The 19,327-nt window shown below is 48.2% G+C and overlaps 1 protein-coding gene across 4 annotated transcripts in view; it reads right to left on the minus strand.

Annotated features, from left to right (window-relative positions):
- LOC146866792 (uncharacterized) overlaps nt 1-19,327 on the minus strand; it is a 218,472-nt gene that overhangs the window by 140,304 nt on the left and 58,841 nt on the right. The gene's annotated exons all lie outside the window — the stretch shown is intronic.

Below are 19,327 nucleotides of genomic sequence, written 5' to 3' on the forward strand. Positions count from 1 at the left end.
GCACTGGCTTAGCCGGCTGCAAGATGACTGCATTCTGAGTGGGCTCTGCCGGCTCTGCCGGCCAAGCTACACAATCCGACATTATCCTGCAGACATCCATACGATACCCGCATTTGGATAGCATTTCCAGACTCGGCGTCCCTGGAGGTGACGACTTGGGGCCGTGAAACATTACCGGACGGCAGGGCTGTGCTTGCGCATCGAGGCCGGCCGGATCGGCCCACCTCCCTCTTCTGCCGAGCAGGGCTCCTGGGGCTCTTCGTCGCCTACTGGACACCTGTGGACTTCGCGCCGCGAGGTCTGGTGAGTGACGCCGCCGCTGCCGCCGTCTCGGACGGGGTCAGGGGCCCGCGAGCTGTACCGCCCGGCCCGGACCCCTGCGGCTTGGGTGCCACTTCCTACACCCCTCGGTCGCTTTCTACGGTGGCCATGGGTGCCCGGGCCCGGTGACGGGAGCGGCGGGCCCCCCGCGACTCTCTGCTGACGGGGCCCTAGATTGGCACGTGCCTCCCAGACCCCACCTGTTTCGCTGTGCAGAGTGCCTTCGCCTTTTTCACACCCCGGCTCCCGCCTGCAGTGGCCCAAACGTACCCAGACCCCGCTAACACTGGCGCACGGCGCTCCGCCTGCTGATCGGAGTTGGCTGGCCCTGATTCGAACTGCCTCCCGCGCTGTCCTGGTGGCCCCTAGCAACAAAATGACACGATCTCGGCCCCGCGGACCTGCTCCTCATTCGGAGCAGTGATGTGTTCGCCTCCACTGTGGTTCTTCTCCGGTGCTCACTCCGCCTCCTGTTTCTAAGCCCCTGTTGTTGCGGTTCCGGGGATTTCACCGGCCCTGATCCTCACCTGTTGCTCTCTTCTGCTTTGGGCCTGCACCCCTTCACTGGCCGGACACACTACAGCCTGAGGGGCCTGGGCTGTGTCTGCGAGTTCTCGCTGAGTCGTAGCCCATGGTCGGCCATCCTGCACACTGCAAGTTCATCTCAGCAGCTCATCCTAAGAGCACTTACCTCTCTCCCTCTCTTCTTGTGACTTCTACGAAGTTGGCCGTTGCTGTGTTGCTAAACCCCCTGCATTTCTCCCTCCAGCCCAACCCTGCCATCACTGGCCCCACGGGGAGGGCCTCACGCTCAAAGTTTGCCTCGCCTCTCAGTGGTGTTCTGTGTGCTCGCTTAGCTCCATGATCAAGTGGGTTGTTGCACCGGTGGGGCATGCCCTGGCTGGGCTGACTTCCCATTGCCTATGCTGTCAGCTACGCATCTTCGCTGCTATCCCGGTGCTCATTGCTCTTGAGGGCCGGCCGTGTCTGCCCCCATCAATTGAAGCTCAGATTATCTCTCCTGGCCGGTCTAAACTTGCTGTGGGGGAGGGGAGGCCCGTCCGCGGTACCTTTTGCTGCAGCTCCTCCTTGTCACTTCACCCCTCCCCCGCTCTTTGGTGGCGACTGCTGTCTGGTTTTAACTATCATGGGTAGGACCGACCCAAAGCAGCCCAAAATTACCTTTGACCAGCGCAGGTCGACTCGCCAGGACGGCGCTGATTCGGACCGTGGTGACCCTGCAACCATCATGGACGCCTGCCTGTGGCAATGACTTGAAGGCAATCATGCTCGATGTAAAAACAACAGTCACTGGAATTGTGACTCAATTGGACCAACTCTCCGCCCGTCTGGACTCAGTAAAGGCCCGTGTTGATTCACATGACAATCGTCTCCTCCACGTCGAATCCAGGGTCTCGGACGCCGAGGATGCCGCCACTCAGGATCATCAGAAACTGCTGCGGATGGACAAAATCCTAGTATCATCCGGGAAAAAAACGAGGACATGGAGGCGCGCTCCCGTTGGAGCAATCTCCGCATAACTGGTGTTCCAGAATCCACAAATATTTCCCGCATGGAGGACTTTGTGGAACAACTGGTCAAGGAACTTTTCAGTGACGTTCTTTCCTCAGTCTTTATTGTTGAACATGCACATCGCTCTCTCAGCTCACGCCCTGGTCCCAGATTACCTCCTCGTCCCATCATTGCAAAAATCCAAAATTTCAGAGATCAAGATGCCATTCTACGTGCAGCACACGACATGGGCAAAATCAATCACCAATGTAACTCACTTTCGTTCTACCCGGACTACACTCTCACTATTCAGGCTGCCTGGCGCGAATTCCTTCCTGCAAAGCGGATTCTGCAAAAACATGATGTTTCTTATTCATTGGCCTACCCGGCAAAGCTGAGAGCCCGGCAGGGCGCAAAAACGCTTGTATTCCCTGACCCAAGAGAAGCCCTCGCATTTGCTAAGAAACTCGAAAAATCATCATGCTCTTCTCCATCTAGCTCTCAGCTCGACGCAACAGCTCACCTTAGTGACAATGATTGAAATGCTGTGACATGTATGCTATTTTCTTTCCTAAATGTTATCTGATGTTATTTTAGCTTGGCCACTCTGCTTTACTGCAGGGGAGTACGCTGAGCCCTGCCATGCCCTCACGGGATAATTCCCTCTCTTAATGTTGTTTCCCCTCTTCCTAGTTGCGGGTCCCTGGGATGGGGTGGGGTGGTTTCTCAGCCTAATTGGGGGGTTGGAGTGGGTGCGGGGTTGGGGGTCCTTCTGGTATTGTTTTTTGGGTTGCGACGGTGGGGTGGTTGGGTGGGGGACAGTCTATGGGGAACGTTCTTGATTACACTTGGCATAGTACTGCTTGTTCAGGAACAAGGTTTTCTATTGCATAGTATGCAGGTATTTGGGGTGAGTTGGGGTGGGGGGTCTTATTGGTTTTGGTTGGGCGGGGGCTCAGTTGGGCTACTGTCGCCTGCACTTTATTTGTTTTTTATCTGTCAGATCCTGGTTTTCAGATTGTTGATTGTACGGTGGAATGGGTGGGGTCAGGGTGGGGGGCTTTCTGGGTTTGTCCATCATTCTATGATGACCTGGTTGTTGTTTTTTTGTCCTTATATTATGCTTTCAATCAGACTGCATCACTGCATCGCTAACCATGCTAATCACAGCAAGATTGTGCACAACGTCCTCCTAGTCCCGTATGGTACTGTTTCCCCCCCCTTCATGCGCTCTTCACACCTTAGCAACTCTCCCCATAACTGGGCCTTCTATCGCTGCAGGCTGCCTGCTAGTTCTTATATCTGCTATTGGTGTCCGCCCCGCTCTCTATTTGGTCTGTTCCTTATCGCCACAGTGTTCCCACTGGCTTTCTCCGATGCTGGGCCTTTTGCTTTGCGTCCCATTACACCTAATTACAGCACAACATGACTGACACCATTTGCTGGACCTGGAACGTGAGTGGTCTTAATGATCACTGCAAAGCCAGACTCATCCACTCACATTTGCAACGGCACAAGGTAGACATCTGTCTCTTGCAGGAGACCCACTTGTTGCTTGGGACCTCCTCCAGACTTCAGTCGCGCCATTGGGGAGGATCGCATTCTTCTCTTTATTCTTCTTATTCTCGGGGGGTGTCCATTATGATACATAGGGGGCTACCTGGCAAACTATTCAGGTTCTTACGGATCCTGACATACGGTATGTTATTCTGCGTGGCTCCCTACTATCCCAACCCATGACAATTGCTGCAGTCTACGGCCCCAACTCGGATGACCCCGATCTCTTCACTCATATATGGCACCTCCCTTCATCCCTTGGCCAGCCCGGCGGCCCTTCTCTGGGGGGGGGGGGGTGATTTTAATGTCACCCTTTCTGCAACCATGGACCGCTCTGGCCCCCACTCCTTTCACCCTCGTGCCACTGCCCTCCTTCAGTCTTTACTTACAGATAACTCACTGTATGATGCCTGGCGTCACATGTGGCCCGAGGCTCATGAGGGCACTTATGTCACTGGAGCTCGGGCTGCTGGTCTCGTATTGATTTATGGATCGCCTCAATGGATGTCCTTACTTGGCTCACCTCCGCTTCTCATATGGCATGCACATTCTTAGATCATGCCCCAATCCAAATCTGTATTCGTCTTCCTCATTCCCCACAGCGCGCTTTCACATGGCGGCTTCCTCCGAATGCACTCCGTGATCCTGTCTTCTGTGATGAGATCCAAACAGCAATCACCAACTATTTTGATTTAAATGTTGGTTCTGTGGATTCTGCGTCCACCCTGTGGGAAGGCTTCAAAACAGTAATAGGTGACGAGTGTATCTCTAAGCAAGCCAGAGTCCTTCGGTCCATCCGCTTCACATTGGATAAGCTGGAATCCGAAATTGAGGCTTTGGATGCAGCTCAGGCCTGAGACCATTGCGCGTTCCCGGGAAAAACATACTGAATTTGCTGAAGAGGCCTACAGGGAACTCGCTTTCCTTGGTAGAGAGGCCCGAGCCCGTTGCTTCGGTGAAGGCAATCGGCCTGTAAAGACCTTGGCCAACCTCCTGCGCCCCCCGGGTTACGTCATTTGTTGCGGCTCTCCGGGATGGTGGCCCCACTAGAACCACATCCCCTGGTGAAATCAAGTCTCGTTTTATGGACTACTATTCGCAACTTTATACCACCGGCTCCCCACCCCCGCGCGAGGCCTTAGAACAATATTTTGATAGTCCTCCAGCCGAACTAACGCGAGGGTATCATCGTAAATATTTGGATGAGCTCTTCACTAAGGAAGAGATACTTGCTGCCATAAACAGCCCACCGAGTGATAAGGCCCCCGGTCTCGATGGCTTTCCAGCCTCGTTTTATAACACTTTTGCTTCGCTCCTGGAGCCACATCTGGCTGCCATGTATAACGACTCCTTTGATAATGGCCTTTTTCCGCAATCCATCCGCGAGGCAATGATAACGCTACTCCTTAAGCCGGACAAACCAGCTGACTTCCGCGATTCCTATCGCTCCCCTCTCTCATTAATATTGACAACAAACGTTTTGCTAAGTTATTGGCCTCCCGCCTTCTTCCCCTCATGCCCCGCATTGCTCTCCCTGATCAGTCTGGTTTCATCCCTGGTCGGGCCACCTCGCACAACCTTAGGACTATTTTTTTGGTCCTTCATCAGATTAATCCTAGCCTTCCCGCTGTAGCCGCTCTACTCGACACCACCAAGGCGTTTGATACATTAGAGTGGCCTTTTTTATTTTTTCTGCTACCGCGTCTTGGATTTAGCAATATACGCAAGATATCTCTCCTCTACACTCACCCCTCTGTCCGTCTTCGAATCAATGGTCAGATATCCGATCCTATTTTATCGAGCGCGGCACTCGGCAGGGATGCCCGCTATCCCCCATGCTCTTCGCCATCGCAATGGAGCCTCTTGAGGCCAGACTCCGGCAACACCATACTCAGAAGGGCATAGGTTTCTCTGCCCGCTCCCTCCTGGTCTCCAGACTGACGACATTACATTGTATGTCCTCCATCCCCAAGACAACCTCAGCCCACTCGTGCGAGAGATAATACGATTAGGCAGACTGTCCGGCATACAGGTGAATTGGAGCAAATCGGTGTTGTTCCCTCTTACTGACGCCACCAAACCATTCACGCCGGATTTTCCCTTAGTTTGGGCATCGGGGCCCCACCCGCTATCTGGGTATTTGGCTGAGCAGGGACCTGGATGACCTCTGGAGAGCCAACTTCGGGCGTGCGGTGGACTGGCTAGAGTCTAAAATACCTCAGTGGAACCGACTCCCACTGTCCCTTGTGGGCCGCAAAGCCATTGCCAAGATGGTGGTCCTCCCGAAATTCCTCTACCTTTTTTTAAATAGCCACATTTTTCTCACCGCCCATTTCTTTCGTAAACTTCGTTCCTTGATCATTTCTCTCGTCTGGGCTGGCAAACAGCTCAGGATTGCGTACAATATTCTCACTCTCCCCATGACGTCAGTTGGTATGGGCGCTCCTAATTTTAAGCTTTATGCCTTAAGTCCTCAGGCCAGTTTTTTACACTTTTGGATTCACCCCTCTCCCTCTCAGCCACATGTGGCGGTTGAGGCCGACATCGCAAAACCTTGGCCGTTGATCACCGCTTTGTTTGTCCCGGCGAGTCGCCCGCGTGCTGAGGTAGATAAGGTTGAGACCCTGCGCTGGGCCTGGTCCAGATTGCGCCGTCTCTCCAATGCTCCGACGTTATCGGCCAACGCCATGCCAATTATACGCCATCCTGCTTTCCCTCCTCTCCAGCCAACCGGCATGTCTAAACATGCCATCCGCTTGGGGCTGACGACATTGGCGGATCTTTACCCCGGTGACACGTTCTATGCTCTCTCTGATTCCTCTGGTCTGATGGACACATTACTTTTTTATCGGCTGCAAACTATTTGCAAGGAGTTGCATTCGATGTTCCCCCAGCCTCCACCTTCGATGTCTGCCCTTGACTTTATATATACATCTCCCACTCTTTGTAAATTGGTGACTAAATTATATGCCCTCACGTTATCATCCACCTCCATCACTACTAACCGCGCACGCCTGGCTTGGGGCGAGGACTTGGGTATGGATATTGCTCAGGCTGACTGGCTTTATTGCTGCAACCAGACGAAGAAATTATCACCTAATTATTGGCTTTGTCTCATACATTTTAAATATCTGCATAGGCTATACCGTACCCCTGCTCAGCTTCATAAACTGGGACTCATACCTAACGATAGTTGCATGCACTGCGCTGCCCCTGCTGCGGATGTTATTCATCTGGCATGGTTGTGCCCAAAGGTGTCGGATTTCTGGCTGGCGGTATGCGCCGCCATCTCTGAGATTACCTCAGCACCGGTACAGCCGAACCCTCTGTTGTGCCTGCTGGGATTTGTTACATTTTGCCCGGACTCATATCGACGCCTGATCGCAATGCTGCTCGTCCTGGCTAGGCGCTGGGTGGCCATGTGCTGGGGTCGCAGACCGGTGCCTCAGTTCCCTCACTGGCTTGAAGATGCTTTGAGATGTCAGACCTTGTTATCCGAATTTTGGGGCTTATTGCCTGCTCGATCCCGTCCAATAGACATATGGGGCCCCTTAGTGACATACCTTCATTCCCGACTTCATCTGAGCCACGCTGGCTCCCCCGCGCTCCCCACCAGCACTCCGCCCGAGGCGGCCGCTGGTGCTGGTCAGTGAATGCATCTCTCCACGCTCTTGCCTCCCCCTCTGACAGTGCCTGCCCCTACCTTTTCAATGGTGACATCCTCACCTCTAGCATCGGGTTGTTTATGGTGCCTTAGCCGCGTTACACAAATTAGACTTGTGTATGATTGTATTATCATTATGTCTAGGATATTCTGTTAATTACCTGCTGTGTACGATGCTCTAATCTAATGCTAAAGTGTATTCGTATAAGCTGAATTGTTCAATAAAGGTTTTTGAATTTTTTTTAAAAAAAAGGCTGGCAGTAACTGTGCCTCTCTTACTGCCAGTCTTTCTTCTGGTAAGAAAGGAATAGAAGTACAAAGTGCGTGTTTACACTCCACTTGCAGGCTTTCAAAACATACATAAAAGGCGTTGTCATTACAATGCCAATAGCTCAAACTCTCGTGAATGTGAGACCTACTGATTTGCATATGCTTGTAGTGTATTGCTGTCACTGGTCACTATGACATTTTCTGGCAGAACTGGCGCCCTTTTTAAGGGTTTTGCTGTATTTTCAGGTCTTGCTAGAGGTTTTTCAGTACTTCTCTTGAACGCATGCACCAGTCTGAAGGGCTCTTACCGTACAATGCTTTAGTTCCCTATGTGGGGGTAGGGAAGGAAGGGGATCAGGTAGACTCAACTCTCTCCTCCTGGTCCTCTCTCCTCAGTTGTGTGCTCATACGCAAGTGGCCGGGCAGTAGTTACTGCTCTCGAAAGAGCTGTTACATGTACACGCATCTGATTGGACTGGTTGGAGGGGAATGACCCCACTCCTCTGCCAAGCTGGCAGACAATAAGAAGCTGCTTAATTGAGTCAAGAAGGGATTTTGCTTTCAGCTGTCAAAGCAGACAGTATTTTCAACGTAATGCCTAAAACTATGGGCAAAAGGCATCCTTAATGGATGACTCATGCCTTCGCAGACAAGGCACACAATTGCTGAATATTTTGTGAAACATAAGAGCGGGTTGTCACCCTAACCTGAATCATATTTAGATTCAGTCCCTGACTAGTAATGGTTTTTGGTCGGTAGGATAAAGTTGCTGCTGCCAATCATATTTGGATTCCGGTTGGCATCCAGTGAAAGTTTCTATGGACCAAAGCTAAAATCTCCTTTTTCATTATTGTTTTAAGCCAGCAAAAAATCTCAAGTACTGGTTCTAGACACGAGAAGACATTGAGCTGGTACTGAAGGATGCTTGGATGTAGGGTACCAGTGCAGTTAAATGGACCATTTGTGATGTTTCTCCAAATAGACACAAAGAGGGTCCCAGTGTAGGAGTGTATGATTAGATATTCCTGAGGTGTCTCGTAAAAAGACTTCTTGGTAACTGCCTTTTCCTGGAACTTCATGTTGAGACTTGTTAGATCTGTGTGGTTGAGGAATGCCCATGGGGCAGTGTAAGTGAAAGGTCAAGTGATAGAGTCCTAGAAGGCAGGACTAGCCATGGTTTGGAAACACTAACCGCATATAGGCTTTTCTAAGGGCATTTTTAAAATTGTACAATTGTTGCAATGTTCAGCCCAGTCTGCATATTGCAAGCCTTCTAGGGGAAAAGATATCAGCAGGACCCTAACCAAACACAACAATTACATGGTTTACTGCAAAATAACAAGAACATTTCTGCAAAAGATGCTGTACAGAGTTCAGAGCAGTACATATAGGAGTGATCAAGGAAACTGGGTACAAATATCCAGCTTACAATAGACAAAAATAAGCAGAAAATCAGGAGTGATGGTCAAGCCCCACTTATTGCAGAAAACACAGGTTCCTGTTTTTATGTTGTCTTGGAAAGGTTTAGGTCGAGGTGCTTCATTGGAGCAGTTCTTGATTGGAAGTAATACTCTGGAGTTCATGGGGAGTCATTTTTAGTAGAGGGAAGTTTAGAGGCTAAATGATCGCCGTATGAAGGAGGTGCAAAGCATGATGTGGCCAGTAGCTTGTGGCTAGTAGTGTACAGTTGCATGCAGGTGTGCGGTGAAGTATGTATCAACAAAATATATTGAAACAACGCTGTATTATTGGTAGCTGAAATATAACTACATTTTGTTGCAGTGAGCCAGCTCAGATTTTTAAATAGGTGACGAATATTTCTTTGGGCATGTTAAAAAGGGTTCGTATACCAAAGCTGATGACCTTGTCAAGAGACCTTAAGTGATACTGAGGTAGGTAGGTAGGCTGATAAAATTGTTAAAAGTATCGATTAAGCTTTGAACCAGTATCTCGCAACTGTAGCAATACTGCGCATGAAGGTTTCAATTTTCCAGTTGGCTGTATATAGAGAGAAAAGAAGAGATTCCAAAACTTTTCTTTGGGAGGACTCCGACAGATGAAGGTTTTATAGTGTTGGAACAGAAGAAGACTGCATGGCTGCTTGTGCCAGGTTCTAGCTGTGTTGCAATCTCATGCAAGGGTCACTTGAGAACCTGCTGACCTGGAGATTACCGACACTGGCTTTGAATTCCTGATTATTGCATCATTACTGTGGCCTATCAACATGTGAATCCAAGTAAGGAAAGTGATGTGAGTATTGAAGGATGGTCAACAGTTTTGAACACCACTAAGAGATTAGGTAAGATGAGGATGCTATGATTTCAAATCAGCAAATATATTATTTTGTATGCCGAAAGTAATTGGACAGAAGTCTTCCTGGAAAGGAGAACTACATCTGACTGCAAATATATTTAGTCGGTGGCGCGAGCATGCATACCACCTAGCTAATCAGGTAGAGTGGGAGGTCCAGCTATGCAGCAACTCAGGACATGAACCACACTCCTTTTGTACTGCGAATCTGTGACTACAGGTTGGGTTCTCCCCTTCTGCATTACTGCTCAGCTATGAAGCTTAAAGCAGCACGTTGTGCAATGGCCACTGTAAACGTTTTGGTCACCATGAAGTGAAAGGCAGAGAAATCATGGGAAGACAAAACTTCCCAGAATTTACCGGTGATGTGAATCTGCTTGTGCTTTATGCACTCCTCATTCTCAAACTGCAGCGTATGTTATTTGTACATTCACATAATAGCACCCGTTTCCAACATCCGTGAGAATCTGTTAGTCAAAGACATTTCTGTTCCATAATTAGCTATTATATAATTCCATTTTCATATACCTCTTTTTTCATTGGTGAACGTTTGTTGCCACAGTGAATTTTGAGCAACCCTACTGTTCATCAGTAGGTTCCCCCAATGAACTGCTAAAATTGTATATGCTTACCTGTCGAGGCAAGGAGTAAATGAAAATGATACCCTTACACTTCTGGACTCATAACAGAACAAAATAAGATGTATATAGAATAATCATACCTTTAGGTTAGGTGGCCCGCTCTATACTTTCATCTAATACTGTCCACACCAAAGTATGTGTGGACCAAATTGTAATGTAATATCACTCTTGCAAACCTGAAGCGGTTGTAAGCAAACAAGATTTTGTATTTAGAAGGACAAGCCTAACAGGCTTGAATGAGCTATGTTTTTGTTCTGGTTTCAGGTGCAACATAGTAAGCACAGGACCCATGTTTGGCCATACCAGTTGTGTTAAATCTTAATGCAGGAACTTGGAAATCATGGAAGGTTCAAGTGGTATGAATATGTGGGTTTCAGGCTTCCCATTTGCTGACTCCATCGTCGCCTGCATATTCTTTCTCCCTATTTGTCTAAGGCATGCATGAGTCATGCCTCTTCCTGTGTTTAGCCCAAAATTCAACACCACGCCACATAATTCCAGCGGCAGCTGGTGAAGTTTAAGTGTGGTGGGCTGGACGGCTGGGGCACGTTGGGGGGGGTGCACATTTTTTACACTACACCAGGCATTTTGGTGAATAGACATTTGTGCATTGCAATTATGTCAATTTTTTTGACTGTATGTTCTATTTGTGTTATTAATGATGTAAACACACCTCAGACCACAAACACTTGGCACAGAGAAGCACGTACCTTCCAGAGCCAGGACGCAGCGGAGTGACAGGAGCAAGGCAAACAGCTCCTGAGAGCTCTCCATGCTTCAATTGTAGCAAGAAATCACCGGTGACAAAATGCGAGAGCTATTAGATCAGGGTAATAGCATTGCGTCATCCTTAAGAAAAGCTAACCAATCATTGTATGACTTCATCATAAAGCCACAAAGTGATTGGTCATGTAGTTTAATTGGCTGGCCCCTACACTGTCTCCAAGTACGGGACCGCAGGGACAGGCCAACCTGACCACTTACTGTATTGTATTGACCACAGCCATACAGACTTTGCTCTCATGCTTTTTTACTTGAAGCTGCATGGGAGCAATGTCAGTATTAGTGTAAGCAGGTGAGCCCAGCACTCCAAGGGAGACTGGGGAGTGGTGCTGCCTTTCCCCTGGCTTTCAAACAGAGCATGGGTTTGAGAGGTCCGAGGTGTGCATGACGGGCTCGGCACAGTCAGAAACCTGTCCAACCCAACATGCGCACTGGACTTCAGCTGCATGCCATTGACAAACAAGAAGAATTGCCCCACCCTGCGTCCACCACTGATGAGCAAAAGAAACACATCAACCAGGCTGACCCCAGTCCATTAAAAAGTCAGGAGCGAGACTTGGAGAATTTTTAAATTATACGATTGTGACTGCTTTAAGTAGAGTGTCAATGCCCTTTTGCCCTCGAGAAGGAACCACCCCTGCATGCCACTCCACAACAAACAATATCACTGCACAGTTACATGGCATTGCACAATCGCAGTCCACAATATTCCAGTGCACTCAATACCATGTAAATACTATTCACATAATTCCACAACACACAACTCCACTCAACACCACACAACTCCACAACAAACAGTTCCAATCCAACCCACATAATTCCACTCCTCACCACATACATCCACTCCACTTCATAACACACAGCTAAAAGATATTAACATTGACACAGCCTATAGCTCTCAGATTGCTGCGGCCAATTGGCGTTGCCAATGCTTGTGTCTTTTGTTTCTAGTATGCCATGGGAGTGTTTATGTTTATTTTTATTTGCTCTCTCTGGCTCTGTGCTGCTTCCCCATCATATCCCTGCAAGCCACAGTGCTCTCCGTGTTGCGCCCTCCGCCCCTCCAAGCTAGCTGCTGGTTCCCTTGGCCACTCTCCATCCTCGTCGGCTGTGTGCTTTTTTATTGTTCTTTTAATTTCTTTATTGCCATTTTTAATCAAAAGACTTCACATATGATACAGGATACAGTACTAATCATAGTCATACAGTGGGTTAACAAACCCAACCCAGACAATATACTGACATGAATTAAAGCAGATCACACAATATTATGAAGGGTATAGCGAAGTATGAAATAAAGGGAAGTAAGGACAAGCGAGGACCACTATCACTTTGTCTCGTAAAGAAATAGCCGAAGTATTTATCATAACTTAAAAAACATATAATCAATAACATCAAGAACTGCCAGGCTGGCGCTGTAGACCGGAATGCTGTCAGGGACTGTCATAGCAATTAGAGCAGTATGAATACATAAAATAAGACAAAGCCCGCCTTCCTGACAATCAGAAAAGTTTCAGCAAGGCGCAGGATTCTCGCTTTGGTAGCGAGAGATCACAGGTTCATACACCAGATGATCCCCTGGTAACTGAAATTTAGGAAATCTATAAAAACCTGGCTTTTCAGAAACTAGTTGTTGCATTTCTACCTTTGGACCTAGGCTGCTGTCAGTGTCAGCAATGAGAGGTTCCGAGATAAAGTGATAGATGCGCTGTCAATAAATACCCATAAAACAAGCATTTGCAATGCAATAGGTCTCGAATTTACGCAAGTTTGAGCTATTGACATTGCAAATGGCAATGCCTATTATATTTTTTTTCGTTTTAAAAACATAAATAAAAGGCATTGTCATTTACAATGCCAATAGCTTTAACTCGTGTAACTGCGAGACCTATTGCATTGCAAATGCTTGTTTAGGACTGTTGCCCTGGCTGCAGCCTTGAAGTGTGCAGACATAACAGGGTAGATTAAGAACTGTGCTGTCCACCACCACCTCTTTCTGCGCCCCTGAATTCCACCCTCAGCTCCTCCCCTGCTGGAGAATTAACGAACGTGAGTGCCCTGTGGTTTTGTATTTTTCTTCCAGGGCTATCAAGTCTGTAACTGTTGCACAGGACCAAGGCGCTGGATGGTCTCAAGTTGCATAAACTTAAACAAGTTGCCGACATAATGTATATAAAATGGAAGAATGACAGCTCGTGATTTAAGGTATTCCTGAGGGCTGTAAACTGCAGAGTATGTGAAGCCAATGGCCCCTGACGATAACAGTAAATTACCTTGTAATCCAGGCGGGGACATGTACAAGGCTTTATTTCTTCCCACAGTCCTGGCCTTGTGTAAATACACTTTATGAGGAAATGTGAAACACATTGAGGGTTGCTCTGTTTCTCGTCCATCGTGCTCGTTGTCAGGCCGTGTCCCTTTGTTAGATGGATGAGCGCGTGCTTCAATCAGGCGGATTCCTTCGGTTTACAAGGGGAATGTTTGTTTGTGTGTGTGAGTGTGTGCGCGCGAGCGTTCGCAAGTGTGTGTGTGTGTGCGTGCGTGTGTGTGTGTGTGTGTGTGTGTGTGTGTGTGTGTGTGTGTGTGCGTGTGTGTGTGTTTGTGTTGTTGTTCTTTTTAATGTCCATGACTTCTGGTGTGAAACAAAAAGTGAACACCATCCATTTAAAAGATATGCCAGCTAGACACAAAACGGTAGACCCAGACCTACCCAGCTGCCCTTTGTGCTTGTCGTTGGTACTTTAAATTCCCACTCAGTACACAACTTACGCTTTTTTTATGAGAAGATAATTAGGCCAATATGTGTGGTTTCAAGTTACTCATTAAAATCATATTATTGATTGCGTTAGACACAGATACGCTGCCACCATGGCTCAGTCACACACATACACGCGAGCGCGCACACAAGCAATGGCTAGACAAAGTAATCTTTGCAAGTGCGACGGCCTTAAGTCACAGTGCACAGGAGTAGGGTCGGATGAATGAGTGTGAGCAGAGCAGGCCTTGATGTCTGGCTGCACAGGGCCCTTTCATGTGGCACAGAATCAACACAACATGATTTACAACAAAATAAACCCGGAGCTCTGCACCAGGACTCCAGGCCATTCCCAGCGTGTAACAACACACACACGTCCTGCTCGCCGTTTGCAGTGTTCGTTCGAGATTGATGAGAAATTCCGCATATGGCAAACACGCAACTAGAATTATCATAGCCAGAAGTTGTTTTGGAAAAAACTCACCTTTTTAATGGTTTTTATTTTTTGGGGGATCTCATTGACGTAATTCCAAGAAGCTCTTTACAGAGAATATTTGCAATTATTGATGTATTTATTTATAGCAACAAATAATATATCGATCAGGAATGGTGCACACCTTGTCACTTAGGACAATAGAGGGTTTGAGTGAATTACTAATACCAATGTGGTTATATCTGCTGTTAAGTGAGCTGTTTCATGAGGGTTAAAATCTAAAAGGACAAACAGAAATCTGAATGTAGTAGAACACTACCTACCTAAAACAGACCAGCGACGTGGGCAGCTGCCTCCTGCCTTGCAGTACACATACAAAATTAACATACTTACACTGTTCGGCTATTCACAAGTACCAATGTAACACTCAAATACAGCAATAAGCCAAAGAAAGGTGTGACCAGTAAACATTTGCGAAGGGGTTTCCACAGCGCATCAACGCGTGTCGCTGCGTTTTACGTGACTTACATCCATTTGAGCTAGAAACAAAAATTGACATACGAGTAGCGGAAGCAGCATGTGACTTAACGGTCAGAGCTGCCGACATTGGACATGGGGAAGGTTCCAATATCGGGGGAAGGCTTAACGTCCTGTGATTTTGGGCAAATCACTTAATCTCCCTGCGCCTATTCAAAAATGAATGTATCCTTGTGAAACGTAACTGTTGCTCATGTAAAGCGCTCCAAACTCTTCGGGTTGAGTTTGCGCTATATAAAACTGCAGCAAAAAATAGCATGCTAAAGCTGTCAGAATCCCTCCACCCCATTGATGCCATCATGACAGAATGTTACTATTACAACAGGTAGAGATGGAGGAGAAGGCGTCACTGTTTGCAGTAGGGGCCGTCCTTTATCATCTGTTGTGTGCTCCCTTTTGCACTGGAGGTCCCATCTCCGATCTTCTAATCATTCATCACTTCTGCCCTGTAGTGTTCAGCCAGATGAAAGCGCCCCGTGTGTTAAGTGTTTTGTGTGCTGGACCTTGGGCCTGCATCTCTATCCGCAGGGGTGGAAGCCCGTCTCCTCACACTGTTGACACGGCGCTATTTAAAACACAGCTGTTGGAGGGCGCAGTGCCCAAGCGCCTATGGAGAGTAAAGCAGGCAAGAGGTCGTGGCTTTGAAGCAGGTTCCATACAAGTGCAAACAGTTGTTTAATTGGATAACAGAACAGAGGAAGCTGCACAGAGCTCTCAGGTAAATGCTGACAGGCAGCTGAGGGTGCTGGTAGCCCTTCCGAGTGACAGCCAGCTGCCGCTGCGAGTGACGTCTGTGACCTGAAGCTGCTGAGCAACTTGTGGTAAAAATAGTACGTAGTAATACTGATGGCGTGATCAGAATTGGCAGAGTGAGGAAGAGTTTGGGTGCGGCTCCAGATAATGAAGAGGATTTAAGAGGAAGCGGAAGAGAGTGAATGTCTTACTGCAGTCGACAACACGGTGTATAAATTCAAAAGTAACAAGCCCGGCGGAGCGTGGCGCGCGCGCGCTTGGGGGCGGGGGAGCGGAGCCTTTGAAGTGCTCCCGCGCGCTTGGGGGCGGGGGAGCGGACCCTTTGAAGTGCTCCCAAAAGGCGGATTGCATGGCGGCACGATGCGCGTGATTGTGCGCGTGCTAGCCATGCAATCCGCTTTTTGGGAGCACTTTTCAAACCCGCTTTCTATAGTCTCGCTTTGCGATCGCTTACGCGATAGCAAGTTCGAGACCTAATAAATGAATATATATGATGGACATGTGAAAGTCTGTGCAATAGGAGGCCAAATGCACGCAGTCCTATGATACAACGTCACCCGTCAGGCACCCCAGCACAACACATGTGAAAGACAGTTCAGTCCATGGCTAATAGAGTTACTTAATATAGCGCAAACAGCTACCTCAAACAGAGGCGTCCCGGCTCTTAGCAGCAGTCAGGAATAGATGAGGACCTTGATTAACCTAGCCAAAGAGCCACATCTTCAGTTGCTTTCAGAACTCTGACTCAGAGCCCCTTGAGCGAAGATGCAAAAGTAGAGCATTCCAAAGCATAGCTGTCCTGACCAAGAAGGCCCTTCCTCCCTTTCTGGCCTTGACAAACCGGGGGACACACAGTAGGAGCTTAGAGTTAGATCTCAGAGTGCAGAACGATTGGTATGGGAGCAGTCTCTTTCTGGGGTATCCCGGCCCTATGTTGTGCATTGCCCAAAAAGCTAGGGTCAATGCCTTAAATTCAATGTGTTTTACAACCGGGAGCCAGTGGAGGTGCCTGGTGTAAGAGGAAATGTGCTGGCAAAAGGGCACTCTGATACATCAGAAGTCTATGAATCAGTGGGAAGACCTAGGTATAGACTATTAGCATAGTCCAGATAGGATGTTACCGCTGCATGAACCACCACCCTCCTGCTTTCTGCTGGCAGGAAGTGCAAGAATTTGTTTAAAGTTTTTAAATTGCCAAAGCAGATCGACGAGACATGGCATATATGCGTTTCGAAAGATAGATCTGAGTCCCACTTAACGCCTAGATTTCTGGCTGTCTTTGCCGGACCAGGCGGAGTGCGCAACTCAACAGGCCACCACAGTCCTGTGGGAGGGAGGAGGGCTGGCCAAAGAACATGATCTCCGTCTTGTCCGCATTTAATTTCAATTTGTTATTTTTCATCCAGCTAGTGATGTCTTTCAGGCAACTCATTAATCTGGCAAATTAATCCTTTAACTGATCCTTGAAGGAGAATATCAGCTGGGTATCGTCGTCATACGACAGCCTTTAACTCGAAGGTGTCAATGAGATTGAAGGGTGGTACCAGGTAGATGTTAAAGAGCAAAGGGCTTAGTGCCGAGCCTTGTGGTACCCCACACCTCAAAGGCTTAGATGATAACTGTTGTGAGGGAGGAATACACTTTAAGTGTGGTTGTGAAGATAAGACTGGATCCATGCCAGGGCAATGCCCTCGACACCAAACTGTTCAAGTCTATTTAGCAGTATAGGGTGGGCGACCGTGTTGAAGGCCCCGGATAAATCCAACAGGATCAACATAGCCGAGGCTCCTGCTTCCAATGGCATTCTTATGGGTTCTGCCACCTCCACCAAAGCGGTTTCAGTGCTGTATCCTGTTCGGAAGCCTGATTGAGTGTTGTGTAAGATGTCATGAGAATTGACATACATAAAGAGTTGGCGTTGTGATAACTTTTTCAACATTTTAGCCGGAGCTGGCAGCAGAGAAATAGGCCGGTAGTTTCCAAGCTCCTTGGGGTGGGCATTAGAGCTTTTTTCAAGAACGGTAATAGGAGCGCCTGCTTCCATACATCAGGAAAGATGCCTGTGGACAAAGAAGCATTCCAGATGTAATTCAATGCTGGATTAATCCAGTTCGCCAGTAGTCTGAAAATCTTTGGAGGACAAGGGTCAGCGGGAGAGCCAGACTCAAGATTTCAGCCAAAGATTCTTGCAGAGTTATATGGGCTAACTCTATAAAGGTGTCCTCAGGCTTGCCAGTTATTGGAGCCTGAGCAGCCAAAACTGCCTCTTCAGATGTAAAAGATGAGTATACGATCTGGATCTTCTTCTCAAAGAAATTAGATAGGTTGGAACATAGAGCTAAGGAGGGCATAATTTTTCCTTCGACCACAGAAGGGTTGGTGAAGGATCTCCAGTACTCTGCACCCTCAATCTGTTTAACAAAATGCTTTCTCCTGGCCTTTCCCATCATTTTATGTAGCTTTTTTAAAGCTACCTTGTACTCCTGCTTCGCTTCAGGGTTGTAATCTTTCCTCCATTGCCTTTCCAATCTCTTGCATCTACTTTTTTCCCTCCTAAGTTCGTCCGCGAACCATGGGGCAGACGGGGATTCTCTCTGAGATTTAGGAATTGTTAGTGGGGCCACCTTATCGAGTGAGGCTGATATCCTTGCATTAAACAACGCAGCGTTGGGATCACCTGAGCGTAGTTGGTCCCCGTGAAGAATCAAAGGGCCTACAATGTCAGCCCTAACTCCCTTCCAGTTCCTTCCTACTGATGATTGTTTTTGACCCGACGGCTGTGTTTTGCCTATGCTGAATGAATAAGGAACTAGATGGTGGTCTGACCTCGTCATACGTTGAGGGTACTCAACTCTAATGGAATGGATGTTAGAGAAAATGAGGTTAAGCGTATGACCTGCTTTGTGAGTTGGCGCAGAGAGATGTTGTGTGAGATTCGCTCCCTTGAGGGATTGCACTAGCTGAGAGGGAAGGGGGCAAGAGGGGTCATCCATGTGGAGGTTGAAATCACCTAGGGCCAAGAAGTTAGAGTAATGTAAAGATTTCTGTGCAATCAAATTGCTCAGATCCCAAAGATGAAGATTCGGGCAATCTGGGGGTTTATATATTAATAAACCTGCAAGGAACAAGATAGGGGAGAGCTTAATGCAGAAGTAAATGCCCTCAATGGAGCCAAGACTGCTCAATTCGGCAAAAGTAATGTCCCATGACTCCTTTAAAATAATTGCAACACCACCCCTCGCTTCTCTCCAGGCCAATTGACGCAGACTATCCTGAGGCCAGGGGGGATTGCAAGTGTTAGTGTCGGGAGAGTGTCCTCTTTCAGCCAGGTTTCCGTAAGGAATACTATATCTCAACCTTTGTCTATTAGTAAGAGCCAAATGTTGTCAGCGTGCCTGGGCAGTGATCTAAAGTTAATCAGACCGGCTCTAACCCCTCCGCCCAATGCTCTCGCTAACTTGGGAGGCTTACCCTGGCTGCTAGATGTCCCTCCTGGGATTCCCGGCTTAAAATTGCAGAACTTACAGCTGTAGCTGGAATCAAAATTCTCCCATCGATCCCCATGGGATCCAATGCATGAATTACTACCTAGGGCAAGGAGCGAATCGCGCGACCAGGACATCCCCTCCTTGCTCCCCAAGCGGGTAGCGTGGCTGGCGCTGGTCACGATCAAGGCACAGACGATCTTGCCTTTGGCGCGCCCGATGCACACGTCCGCTGCACGACAGCGTAGCGGCGTGCCTTAAATAGGCACCCACCGGTGAGCACACCAAGAACTTGACCGCTAACCG

Source organism: Triturus cristatus, chromosome 1_2, assembly GCF_964204655.1.
Source record: "Triturus cristatus chromosome 1_2, aTriCri1.1, whole genome shotgun sequence".
Taxonomy (NCBI): domain Eukaryota; kingdom Metazoa; phylum Chordata; class Amphibia; order Caudata; family Salamandridae; genus Triturus; species Triturus cristatus.